The sequence below is a fragment of the Sorex araneus genome, chromosome 7, assembly GCF_027595985.1.
Source record: "Sorex araneus isolate mSorAra2 chromosome 7, mSorAra2.pri, whole genome shotgun sequence".
NCBI classification, from domain to species: Eukaryota; Metazoa; Chordata; class Mammalia; order Eulipotyphla; family Soricidae; genus Sorex; species Sorex araneus.
Window position 1 is genome coordinate 5,026,786 of NC_073308.1, and position 14,478 is coordinate 5,041,263.

Consider the following 14,478-nt stretch of genomic DNA (forward strand, 5'->3'; position numbering starts at 1 on the left):
AGCTATTATTATCATAGCTGTCTCTTATTTATCTTTCCTGTCCTCACCCCACCCCACCCCCATTTCTGGTTAGTTCCAAAATTTGACCAGTCCTCCTAACCCCTGTTTTCCCTGGCCATGGATATTCTTCTTCAATTATATATGTGTATATATACATATATATATATATATCTCACAGATGAATGAGACATTCTATATATGTCTCTTTCCTTCTGACTCATTTAACCCAGCATAATACTCTCCATGTCCATTCATTTATAAGCAAATCTCCTGACAACTGCATAGTATTCCATTGTTTAGATTTGCCATGATTTCTTTATCTATTTGTCTGTTCTAGGGCACTCAGGTTGTTTCTAGATTGTGGCTATTGTGAATAGTGCTGCAATCAACATAGCAGTGCAGATGGTGTTTATCCTGTGTATTTTTGGTACCCCAAAGTATATTCCCAGAAGTGGTATTGCTGGGTCAAATGAAAGTTCAGCTTCTGTTTTTTTTTGATAAATGTCCATGTTGTTTTCCAGGAAGGCTGGATGTTGGGGTCTCAGCAGCCAGCCTGAGATCCTGGCCAAATCCCTGCCCTTAGAAGCAAAAGCAGGTTCTCTTCAAACAGGGCCCTAAGGCCCTGTGTCAACACTCCACCCAGAAAGGCTCCCTGGTTGAGAGGATAATGGGATGAAACTTGAAAGTCACCACTTGTCTGAGCTAGCGAGCCCAGCCCCGAGAAGTGGGAAACATAAATCATGAGCTAACATCTGTAAAGGGCCCAGTAAAACATATATGACAAGCATTGATAAGTGTCTAAGCTACCCTGAATTTTCTTATAAAAACCCTGTGTGGGAACTAATAAAATGAGAGTTGCTTGACCTCCAACTCTCCCCGCTCTGCGTGTTTCTTTCTCAGTGGTGGTGGTGAGGTGGCTGCGGTGTGCAGAGGGGAGGGCAAAGGCTACTCCCCTTCCCACTCCCTCTCCTATAGGAAGTAAGTCCGGTGGCTGGAAGATCATACTCCAGTTTGCCGGGGTTTCTACTGGCCAGGAGCCTGACAGCTGGACAACTTGGCATTCCCACCAGCAGTGAAGGAGAGCCCCTTTCTCCCAATATCCACACCAACACCGGGTGCTTTAGTTCTTTTGAGTATATGCCAGTCTCTGTGGTGTGAGATGATATCTCATTCTTCTTTTGATCTGCATTTCCATGATTATTAGCGATAAAGAGAATTTTTTTCATGTGCCTTTTGGTCATTGAATTTCTTCTTTGAGAATGTTTCTGTTAATTTTATTACCCATATTCTGATGGGAATGGATGTTTTCTTCTTGCAGACTTCAACCAGTGCCTTGGATATCCTTGATATGGACCCCTTATCAGAAGGGTATTGGGTAAATATCCTATCCCATCCCATAGGCTATCTTTGTATCGTGGTCACTGTTTCTTTCGAGGTGCAGAAGCTTCTTAGTTTAATATAGTCCCATTTGTTTATCTCTGCTTCCACTTGCTTGGTCAGTGGTGTTTCATCGTTGAAGATACCTTTAGCTTCAATGTTGTGGAGGGTTCTGCTGATCTTTTTTTCAATGTGCCTTATGGATTTGGTCTGATGTTGAGGTATTTAATCCATTTTGATCTGACTTTTGCGCATGGTGTTAGGTAGAAGTCTGGGACTGTTATTTTTGCATGTAGCTGTCCAGTTTTGCCAGCAGCATTTGTTAAAGAGGTCCTTGCTCCATTTTATATTTCTTGCTCCCTAATCAAAGATTAGATGATCATATATTTGAGGGTGTAAGAATATTCAACCCTATTCCATTGGCCTGTGGATCTGTCTTTTATCCTATACCAAGCTGTTTTAATTATTACAATTTGAAGTTTGGGAAGGTGATGCATTCCATCTGTTTTTTTCCCAAGAATTGCCTTAGCTATTCGTGGGGGCTCATTTTTCATATGAATTTCAGGAATGTTTGATAGCTTTCTTTGAAGAATGTCATGGATATCTTTATAAGGATCACTTTGAATCTATATAATGCTTTGGGGAGTATTGCCATTTCACAAAGTTAATTCTCCTACTCTAATCCATGAGCAGGGGATGTGTTTCCATTTCCTCATGTCCTCTTTTATTTCTTGAAGCAGTGTTTTGTAGTTTTTCCTTGTACAGGCCCTTTACCTCCTTAGCTAAGCTGATTCCAGGTACTTGGTTTTCTGAGGCCTGATTGTAAATGGGATTGTTTATTTCAAATCACTTTCTTTTCTCTCATTATTTGCATATAGAAAAGCTATGGACTTTTGGGTATTGATTTTATAGCCTGTGACTACTATACAACTTTGTTGTTTCTAGGAGCTTCTTGGTAGGTACTTTAGGGTTTTCTAAATTATAGTATCATGTCATCTGCAAATAGAGAGAGTTCAATTTCTTCCTTTCCTATCTGGATGCCCATCATCATCATCATCATCATTATCATCATCATCCCATTGATCGTCAAACTTCTCGAGCAGTCTCAGTAACATCTCCATCGTCCAAGCCCTGAGATTTTAGAAGCCTCTCTCTCTCATCCTTCCAACAATGCCATAATGGAGGCTGTTTCAAGGTCAGAGGAATAAGACAGAGCTTGTTACTGGTTTTGGCATATTAATACACCATGGGGACCTTGCCAGGCTCTCCCATGTGGGTATGAAACTCCCAAAGTTTTCCAGGTTCTCCCAGAGGGAGAAGTAGGCTATAAGATATTGCGTGGCTGTCTATTGCAAGATACAGCACCCCAAAGGAGAGAGAACAAAAGGGAATACCCTGCCGCAGAGGCAGGGTAGGGTTGTGGGGGATTGCGTGGGGGTAGTGGGAGGGATACTGGGAACATTGGAGGAGGAGAATGGGCACTGATAGAGGGATGGGTAAACTATCACTGTATGACTGAAATGCAAACATGAAAGTTCATAAGTTTGCAACTGTACCTCATGGTGATTCACTAATAAAAAATTAAAAGGAAAAAAAAAAAGATATTGCGTGGCTGCAAAGCGGCTGTGCACTTCCGGAAGCTGGCTTTTAAGTCTTTGGATGCTGGCCTTTGACAGGATTTCACGGCGCTGGGGGCAGTCCCTGAGTGTGACCGCCTAGTTACTGGAAGATGGAAAATCTGGGCGGAGGGGGCCCAGTCCAGATCCGAGCAGCCTGGGAGGTCTCAGCCCCGCGTCCCACACACTTGAGTTCCTCTGCCGGTTCCTTCATGGGTGAGGCTCATCCAAATGTGTGGAGAGGGGCCTTGAGCATGGCTGTGGCGAAGCTCCGGAGGTCTTCAGTCACCGAGAGCTCTGCTCAGGGTGGAGAGAGAAGCTGGAGCCCATCCCCTCCAAGGAGACCCCGGGGAAGACAGCCAGGCATGCAGGCAAGAGACTCTCTGGATGCCCTTAATATATATTTCTTGCTAACTGCTATGGCAAGTAATTTCATTACTATATTTAATAAAGTGGCAGGAGTGGGCATACTTGTCCCTGATCTCAGAGGGAAGCCTCTTAGTTATTCTCCATTAAGAATAATGCTTGCTGTGGACTTATGGTAGATGGATTTGACTATAATGAGGAAAGTTCTTTCAATTCCCACTTACCTGTGAGTTTTCATCATAAATGGGTACTAGATCTTGTCAAATGCTTTCTCTGCATCTATTTATATGATTATATATTTTTCTTTTCTTTTATTGATGTGATGGATTATGTGGATTGGTTTGTGAATGCTAAAGTATACTTGCATAGCCAGGATGAATCCCACTTAGTCATGGTGTCCGATCTTTGTGATGAGTCGTTGGATTCTATTTGCTAATATTTTGTTGAGGAAATTTCCATATCTGTTTTCTTCAGGGGTAGAAGTCTGTAATTTTTGTTTTTTCGGTGCTATCTCTATCTGATTTTGCTATTGCGGTGATATATGCCTCATAGAAACTGTTTGGAAGTGTTGATGTTTCTTCATTTTCCTGGAAAATCTTAAAAAAGACTGACCATAAGTCCTCTTTAAATGTTTGAAAGAATTCACTAGTGAATCCGTCTGGACCTGTGCTTTGGTTTTGGAAGACTTTTGATTACTCTTTCAATTTCCTCGATAGTGATAGATCACGTATCCCAGGTCTTCTTGGTTCTGCCTTGGGAGGTTATAGGATTCCAGATGTCTATTAATTTCTTCTAGGTTCTCTTGTTTCATGGCATACAGACTTTCAAAGTAATCTCTGACGATCTTTTGAACTTCTTTGATTTCTGTTTTGATGTCCCTCTTTTCTTTTCTGATTCGATTTATTAGGTTTCTCTCTTTCTTTGTAAGTCTTGCTAGTGGTATATCAATCTTGTTTATTTTCTCAAAGAACCAGAACTTGGTTTAATTGATCTTTTGGATTTTTCTTGGGGGGGGGGGTTTCCATGTCGTTAATTTCTGCTCTAAGTTTTATTATTTATTTCCTCCTGCCTGGTTTGGGCTTCTTTTGCTGGTTGTTTTCTAATGTTTTAAGCTGTGAAGTCCAGTTATTTATGTGGGTCCTTTCTTCCTTCCTGACAAATGTTTGAAGAACTATAAAATTTCCCCTTAGTACTGTTTTAGCTGTGTCTCACACATTCCGGTAGCTCATGCCTTCATTCTCATCTGTTTCTAGGAATCTTTTGATAATTTTCTTGATGTTATCTTTAATCCACTAGTTGTTCAACATTGAGCTATTTAATTTCCAGGTGTTTGACTTGATTCTTGGTTTCTGTGTGTGATGAACTTCTGTCTCAGAGCATCATGGACCAAAAAAAGATGGTTGATACAATTTTTATCTTCCTGATTCTATTGAGGTATATTTTGTGACCCAGCACAGGGCCTATTTTGGAAAATCCCGTGTTCACTGGGAAAGAATGTGTCTTCGGTTTGGGGGAGATGAAAAGCCCTGTACACAACAATTAGCCCTCTCTCTTCGATTTCTTCCTTCAGAGCCAGTACTTCCTTGCTGATTTGATCTGTCATAGCAGATAAATTGGTGTTGAAGTTCCAACTACTTTTGTGTTGGACTTTTTCTGTATTTTGGTCACTGTCTCTTTTTTTTTTCATGTCTTATTCTTTATTATGGCTGAGTAATATTCCATTGTGTATATGCACAATAATTTGCTTATCAAGTCATCTATTCTTACACACCTGGGTTTCCAGATTTTGGCCATTTTGGACAGTGCCTTAAGGAAACATAGAGACACAAATATATTTTCTCCATTGTGTTTTGGGGTCCTCTGAAGAGATGCCAAGTGGTGAAATTTCTGGATCATGTTGAGGGCCAGTTTCTAGGGTTTATTTATTTATTCGTTTATTTATTTATTTATTTTTATTTTTTAATTAGTGAGTCACCATGAGATTACAGATACAGATTTACACACTTTCAAGCTTGTTTTTCCCTCATACAATGTTTGCAAATACATCCCTCCACCAGTGCCCATTCTCCACTACCAATAAACCCAGTATCTCTCCCACCACCCAATCCCATCTGCCCTCCACTCCACCCTGTCTCTGTGGCAGGGTATTCCCTTTTGTTCTCTCTTTCCAAATGGGTGTTGTGGTTTGCAATAGGGGTATTGAGTGGCCATTGTGTTCAGTCTCTAATCTACTTTCAGCATGCATCTCCCTTCCCGCGAGTGGTCTCCAACCACATTTTACTTAGTGTTCCCTTCTCTATCTGAGCTGCCTTTTACCCCAGCATGTCAGGCCAGCTTCTAAGCCATGGAGCCAACCTCCTGTTACTTATTTCTACTATTCTGGGATATTAGTCTCCTACTCTGTTATTTTATATTCCACAGATGAGTGCAATCTTTCTATGTCTGTCTCTCTCTTTCTGGCTCATTTCACTTAGCATGATACTTTCCACGTTGATCCAATTATATGCAAAGTTCATGGCTTCATTTTGTCTAACAGCTGCATAGTATTCCATTGTATAGATGTACCAGAGTTTCTTTAACCAGTCATCTGTTCTCAGGCACTTGGGTTTTTTCCAGATTCTGGCTATTGTAAACAGTGCTGTGTTGAACATAGAAGTGCAGATGTCAATTTGACTATACTTTTTTGCTTCTCCGGGTTATATTTCCAGTAGTGGTATTGCTATGCCAAATGGGAGCTCAATTTCTAATTTTTTGAGAAGTGTCCGTATTGTTTTCCAAAAGGGCTGAACCAGTCAGCATTCCCATCAGCAGTATAGAAGGGTCCCTTTCTCCCCACATCCTCTCAAATAGCGGTTGTTTTTGTTTTTTTGGATGTGTGCCAATCTCTGTGGTGTGAGGTGATATTTCATGGTTGTTGTGATCTGCATGTCCCCGATTATTAGTGATGTAGAGCACTTTTTCATGTGCCTTTTGGCCATTCATATCTCTTTTTTGGGAAAGTTTCTCTTCATTTTTTCGCCCCAGTTTTGATTCTGTTGCCTTTGCCAGTGCCACTGTATTATTAATGGCACCTTCGATCCATACTGCCTCTATTTTCTTTTTAAACTTTTTTCCTTCTTCTCAAATGGTATTTTATTTTTAAAAGTTGTTCAAATAATTTATGATGTTCAATATTCCAACACCAAACCCACCACCATTACACCTCCCACCACCATTATTTTGAATTTTCTCACCACCACCGAAGTCTGCCCCCAAAGCATGTCCTAAAGTATTTATTTTATGTTGCTTGTTATGAGCAATGGATTCAAAATTAATCAAGGGGGTATGGTGCCACCACCAGGTCAACCTATACCTGTGGGGCTAGTGCATCAGCAGCCTGATGGTGCCTTCAGTTTTCCTGATACCCCCCAAAATTGCTGCTGTGCCTTTGGCCAGACCCCAACAAACTGAGATCAAATTTACCAAGAAATTAAATGGTCAAAAGTTAGGTATGTGGGAGATACAGCCACAAACCACCTTGGCTCAGCTAAATAGCTCAACACAGGCAGGGGATGGGTTGGAACGAGGGTAAGGGGGCGGCAATACTGGGGATTTTGATGGTGAAAATGTGCACTGGTGAAGGGATGAGTGTTTGATGATTGTAGGACTGCAGCTCAAACATGAAATCTTTCTAACTGTATCTCATGATGAATTAATAAAAAGGGGGAAATAATAACAACATAATAAAATAAAATTAACATTCAGAATAGAATTTTGTAAAAGGGAATGTGGAGATCAGCTACCGTCCAGATCACAAGGCTATTTCTCCTGAAAGGGAGCCTAACATGAGGCCCCCATGACCATGCCACCAGACTCTGCACCATGCTGTTTTCACTCGAGGTGACCAAGAGGGGGGTGGGTAAGAGCCCTCCCCACATCAAGGGACCCAGCCCCGGCAGCCAAAATCCCCACAACCAGGACCCACCAAGTCCTTATTTAAGAGATTATTAACATGTTGTTACATGGCGAGCCTTGTGTGTGCTAATATTTATTTATTTATTCATTTTTTGATAACAAGAGATTGACTTCTACCTTAACCCTATCAATTGTGGTCTGCTTTTCTTGGTACATCATTGGAATAGATATGAACTCTCATGCCGCTATGAATGTTGCTGCACACTCCAGTGATTCTAAACTTTTAAATAGGGTGACACAATTGGAGATGACTTTGGAGTCCAGAAGCATCACTGCAGCTTGTTGCTCTCTTTAGAGATTTATTTGTGAATCTCTGGATCATGGCCAATAGTGAGCTTACATAGCACTAGAGGCAGTTCGTTGCGGTGACTGGCAGGCTCCCAGTGTAGGATAACATAGCCTCAGGTGGTTTAGGTTTATTGGGTTACTCCCATCACAGTGCTCCCATTCCTCTGCACTTATTTGTAGCTTCTTTTTTAGTGTTCTGTTGACTTGTATATATTGCTTTTCTCTTCTCCTTCCGTCCTTTGCATAGTTTATTCAGAGCCATGTCCTTCTGTATGGACACAGGAAGACTTTGCAAATGCTATGCTTTTGTAACTTGGGAGTCATTTGACTCTACATGATATTTTCCTCCTGGGCATCTGTTCTCTCGACCTAAGCTCAGTTGCCCTTACTTCCTAGCATCCCCAAAGGCAGGGTCCCAATGAGGGACAAGAGGTACCGAGGACAAGCAGTGAGTTGTGTGCTACCTGGCATCGAGATGGGCCTGGCCAAAACGCCTAATGCTTAACTTTAAGTTAAGAACGTGGTCATGGACAAATGCTGTCATGATCCAAAAAGTAATAACTAGATTCAGACCCTGCTAGGGTTAGGAAAGATTGATCTGGCCTGAGTGCTGTAGTCTGAGTCTGTGGCAAGATGTGGCCAGGAGAGCTGCCTTGCAAGCCTCGATGTATCTCTTGTTATGTCCATACAAAAATAACTAGTGTTAAGATGTTAATGAGTTCTTGGACTAAGGAAAGGAGGAAAACCTTAAGAGGTATTTTGCCTGCTGGCCCTCAGGAAGGGTTTTCTTACGTTGATCTTGCTACCTGACTGTGTAGCATAGAGGGCAAGGTAGAGAGAGACGAGTAGGGGAGAGACCAGGGAAGAGGGAGAATCCAGCAGCAGAATCCAGAGATAGGGGATGCAGAGTGAAGCAGGAGAATGGAGAGAGCGGGATGGAGCAACGAGGAGAAAGAGTGGGTGAGACGAAAGATTGAATAAACGGTAACTAATCAGCAACCAGCTTGGTCCTCGTTCTTCCCTCGCCGGTCTTTGGCCAACAGCTGTCCCGATCTAGCCCATACACAGTGGGTCCAGAGCACCGAACGCGGGTGGTGAGACAGAGCCTCCCGGAGAGCCCGTAAACACGCGCCCCTCGGCGTATTTAGTTTTTTATACCCAAGAAGACAGGGAAATGGGGGGGAGGTTGTCGATTCCCAACTCCATGACAGTTGAAGAATTTGGTCACAAAAGCCACATACCTGAGTTTTTCAGCATGTTCATTCTCCTGCGTGAGGGGCTCATCCAGAGCTTGGAGCTTAGGCCTTGAGCACAGCAGTTCTGGAAGTTTGGGGCTGCCAGACTTCTATTAGGGTTGACGCTGGGGTCATCTGCCACCTTCCAGGTGTCCAGAAATGCGGCTCCGCCTTGCATGGTATCTGGAGACATCTCTGCAGCTTGTGGCTCTCTTCTGAGATTCATTTCTCTACCTATATTCTCATCAATGGATTTAATAGATTCTGGCCTGACTCAAGGTATTTGATCCACTTTGAATTGACTTTTGTGTAAGTTGTGAGATACTTTTCAGTTTTGTCAGCATCATTTGCTGAAAAGGCTGTCTTTACTTAATTTCAAGCTTTCAACTCCTATGTCAGAAGTTAGCTGACCAAGTATGTGGGCATTTGTTCTTAGATATTTTATTTTGGCCCGTTGGTCAGAGGATTCTTTCCTCATTGCAATACCATGCTTTTCTGATCACTATGACTTTATCATATAGTTGAAATTTAGGTAATGAGATATCCCACAGTTTCTTATTTTTCAGTAGGCTTTTGGCTATTCAGGGTCTTTTATGAATCCATACAAAGTTTATTATGGACTTTCTAGATCCTTGAAGAATGCTGTCTGAATTTGGATAGGGCTTAAATTAAGTCTATATGTAGTTTAGGTAAGATGATGCTTTCGATAATATTGTTTTTTCCAATCCCAAAGCATAAAATATTTTTCATTTTCTAAGGTATTCTGTTTTTTAAGTGTTTTGAAGTTTTTATGAAACAGATCTTCCACATTCTTGACAAGTTGATTCCTGGGTGCTTGATTTTCATGGACACTATTTTGAATGGGATACTCTTTGTTTTCTCTTCTGATTTTATCTATTTGTATATGAGGATGTGACCCATTTTGCTTATTGACTTTGTAGCCAGCCACTTTGCTATATTGGTTTACTGTTTCTAGAATTCTTCTGTGAACTCTTTTGAGTCTTCTACATATCATATTGTCATCTGCAAATAGAAATCATTGTTAAATATGAGATAACTGTAAATAAGATTTGTAATCATATGTAATTGTAAATATTGACTGTAGGCTTGTTATAGATAGTCTTTACTATATTAAGGAAGGTTTCTATTTTTGAGGATATTTATCATAACTGGATGTCAGATCCATTGCTTTCTCTGCAATGATTTATATGACCATATGGTTATATCTTTCCTTTTAGTGATATCATGTGAATTATTTACATATCTTTGAACCAACCTTGCATCCCTGGAATAAATCTCACTGGATTGTGGTGCTTGACATTCTTGCTATGCTCTTGAATTCAGTATTTTTTTTCAATTCTGTGGTAATATATTTTGTAGTTTGCATGGAATAGCTAATGCATATATATGTAAAATTTCTCCTTACACTTTATATAAATACTGTGGTTTACAAAGCAGTTCATGATGATTTGTTCCGGGTATTCAATAGTACAACACCCATCCCACCATCATTACACTTTCAACCACCGTTGTCTCAAATTTTCCCAACCCTTAAGCTTGTCCCCATAGAAAGCCCTCCATAATTTATTTGATATTGCTTTTTAACAATAATTTACTAGCAGGATGATAAAAAATGTATCCTTAAAAGAAAATTAGTGAAAATTGTTGTATCTCACCATGGAGCCATTTAGTGTTTGTATAAGAGATTACTAAAATGCTGTTGTAGGTTAAGCCTTCTGTGTTTATATATCATAGCATTCTGTGTGACATCCCATCCAGTCTGGTGTGCTACTACAGATTAAGTCTACAACTCAGTGTCGTAGAGTTTGAGATGTTGCTCTATGAAATCTGGAATTTTTAATGGGTTGATATAGCTGGAATTAAATTTTTAACTGGGTATCAGCTTCTGGGCAGGTGTGTATGACTGCCGAGAATTCCAGGAGTACAGGGAGATGGGGGTGGGAGAGGGTAGCCCTTCCAATTCCAAGAAAGCCTGGAGATTTCAGTCACAAAACCCACATACCTGAACTTTTTAGCAGATTAATTTCTGGGTAAGGCTTGACCCTAAGGCAGTGGAGTTGGGCTGGGACATGGTGGTGATTGTGGGGTGTGGGAGCATTCAGCTGCTTGGGATCTATGTGTTTGGGTGGTCTTCTCAAGTTTCAGAAACACTCTAGTCTCACGAGAATTTGTAGGTAATATGTATTTTCTTTGAAAATAAAAGAAATTCTGACATGTGCCATTTCTCATATATACCTTGACAAAATCATCCATCACATCTGAATATTGTAAAGAAATTTAGAAAGAATTTTGGTCTCAAGAGTAATATTTTTAGTTTTTCCATGATGGTGGTGGTGGAGGCATGACAGATTCTTCAATTAAAAGAGAGAAAAATGATGTATTTATCTCAAATAAATGTCTATAGTATTTAAACTAAAATCACACATCATACCATTTCCAAGAAATATTTAAGGAGATAGTGTTTTTAAAATTTCTTTAAAAGGCATTTTATTCTCATTGGGTTTTGGACCACACCTGGTAATGCTCAGAGGTTACTCCGACCTCTGCACTCAGGAATTACTATTATTGGTGCTCAGAGGACCCGATGGGATGCTGGAGATCCAACCCAGTTGATTGCATTCAAGGCGAGCATCCTACTCACTGTGCTGCTGTTCCACCCAAGAGTTGGTGTTAAATAAGATGACAGATGTGATACATTTGATTAGAGTGTTTGACTTTTCATTTAGTTGTGTAGGGAATAACATGTACTTATTATATTGACTTTGGCTTCTTTGTCTTTCATTATTGGGGCCACACTTGGCAGAGCTTATGGTTCACTCGGGGCTCTGTGCTCAGAGATAACTTCTGGCAGATTTTGGAAGACCATATGCAGTGTTAAGGATCAAGTTGAGTACTAGAGAGAGTGGCATGCAAGGTAAGCACCTTAATCTCAGTAAAATCTCTTTTGCCCGACTTTGACTTTTCCGCAGGGGGAGGTTGCCACACCTGGCAGTGTTCAGGGCTTACTTTTGGCTTTGTGTGCATGGATCACTCCTGGCCATGGACCATATGGGGTGCTGGAGAATGAGCCTGGAGTGGCTGCATGCCGGGCAAGAGCCCTACCTGCTGTATTATAACTTTAGCCTTAATTTGGCTAGTTTAAGTGTCATGCTTTAGGCAAGGGAATATGAGATGACTGAGTACATGCTCTATCTGAGCAGAAGTTTTGGAAATAGTTTTAATTTGCCTCAACAATTTATATTCCTATGTAACATCATATCCCAGATAGGAGCTGTTCCCTCTCCTTAAACCATAAAACGAAAAAACAAGCCCACCTGCTGACAAGCCTATTGTCTGAAGCAGGAGCTGAGCCTACAAGCAAACATCATGTGGTGAGGTGTGGGTTAGATGGAAATATTTGTGGTGAAAAGTCACTGAGGATATGGGTAGCACATATGAACTGATGAAGGCAGTATGCCTCACTTATAGAAACAACGAGTTTTCCAGATTAGTGCATTTTTTCCCCTTACTATCGCTGTAAGAGAAAGCATCACTTGCCTTTCTGCATATTTAGAGAGGTGTTTGGGATTTTAAGACTTAAAGTACACACAATGTGACTTAGAAATATTGTTAAATCTCTTAACCTACGATCTGACTCAAGTGATTGCAACACAGAACAGAGAACTATTTTGGACAAAGACATCTTTACCAAAGACTCCAAGAAGTGGTTTAAAATGTAGGACCAAATTGAACAATGTAGAAGAGAAAATTTCAGGAAGGATATTTCAAAAGAAAAGCATTTTGATTGAAAATAATTTTATGATTAAAATATATGTTTTCAAGATCAGAAGGGCAAACTAGCACCAAACTAAAAGAGAAGAGAATTATGTATGGAATTTAAAAGTTTAATGTCCATGAAAGACTTTTAAAACTCACACCTCCTATACTGTCCTATTTTACCAAAGCTTTTACTTACCTTTGGAAAAAATGTTCTGAAATCACTAAGGGTTTAATAAATTACTGTTGCATAACATTGGGTTATCCTTGCTCCTCCAGAGAGAGAGCTTAGTTTTATTGATTTACTCCCACAAAAGTGCCTCAAAGGCACACCCAATTACATCAAGCACCAATAATCCTATATTGCTTTTCCCTTTCCCTTATGTCACTTGCATGGTTTAGCAATGACCTTTTTGTATAGACACAGGAAGACAGTTTATGCTATGCTTTGTAACATGGGAGTTCATTGACTCCAAAATAATGGTTACTCCTGGGCATTCATATTTACTTGACTTAAGTGTCAGTTGCCCTTACTTTCTAACACCTCCAAAAGGAGGGTCTCGCCCCACCACGGGTGCACGGCCCTGAGGAGCCGGACAGCCCCTGTCCCTCCTGACCCCGGCGGGCAGGCGAGCTGCCCTGAGGGGGCAGGGAGGGGAGGGCTGGAATGGCCAGCGGTGGGCGGGCCACGATGCTGAACTTCTGGGGGGCGGGGCAACTGCACGCAAGAGCATGCAGTCTGACCTGGCCTTCTTCCCACGGGTTCCCACGGGACCCCGGCCAGAGGCCAGAAATGGTTGGAGAATTGTAGAAGAGCAGACTTAGAAGATAAAACACCAGATCAGCTAAATGAACATTATCGATTATGTGCCAAACACTCTGAGACCTCTATGATCTGTAGAACTATACATTTTGCAGAGGCATCAGGAAACTAAAGAATGATTGGGGTATTTTATTTCTCAAATTAATTGAAGCAGCTACTTGTGAAGTCACTGGGAGGGTCCTTATAGGACAGTTCTTTGAGATAAAGAAATGCCAACAATATTTGATCTTACCAGCCAGTTTAGCGAGCAGTGTGTCCCTCACCTGCTCCTCGGCAGGTGTCACCCGCACTTGCCCGCGTGGCCAGTGGTGCCTGGACTAAGACGCTGAGGTCAAGTCACTTGTGTGTGGTGCCACCAAAAAATCTCCCAGAAGCTGCCTCCCGCGCTGATTCCCGGGGAGCCGCTCCCACCCCCCAACTCCAGGACCACATCTGGGTGCACGCCCCACCGCCAGGAGAGCGGCCTGGAGGGTGGCGGCGGGCTGGGCTGCAGTGCTCCGGAGCCTCGGTGCAGCGCGGGCGGGAGGGCGCGGAGGGCGGGAAGCGAGTGGGAGACGCTGAAGGAGCAGGAGCTGAAGGAGGCGGACGGGAAGACCGCTCGGAGCCTGGCCGCCGCCACGCGAGGCTGCCAAGCTCCACGCCACGGCTCTGCGCGGAGCTCGCGGGCGGTGGCCGCGCTGCGGGCCCTGCTCAGCGCTGCTGCGCGGGCGTCCACGCGGTGTGTCCACCCAGCCCTGCCGGCCGCGACGGCGTCAGCTGCACGAGCCGGCCATCGGGGCTCTTGGTTTCTCCACCCGCAAGGGCTTCTCTGTGGACTTGTCGTGGTACCCAGAGCGCCGGGTGGAATCTTGGCGCTGTGCGAGGGGACGTGTCCCCTCTGCTCTGACGATCTTTGACCTCTGCGCGCACGTGCAGGCCCCGTGTCAGAAGCGCACCCGCACCGGTGTCAGTGGCAGTTGGCTAAGGTCACTGTGAGCCCCTCACACCGCGGAGCTTCACTGCTGCCGAGTGGTGAGGAGACCACATGGTGTATTCAGGGCTT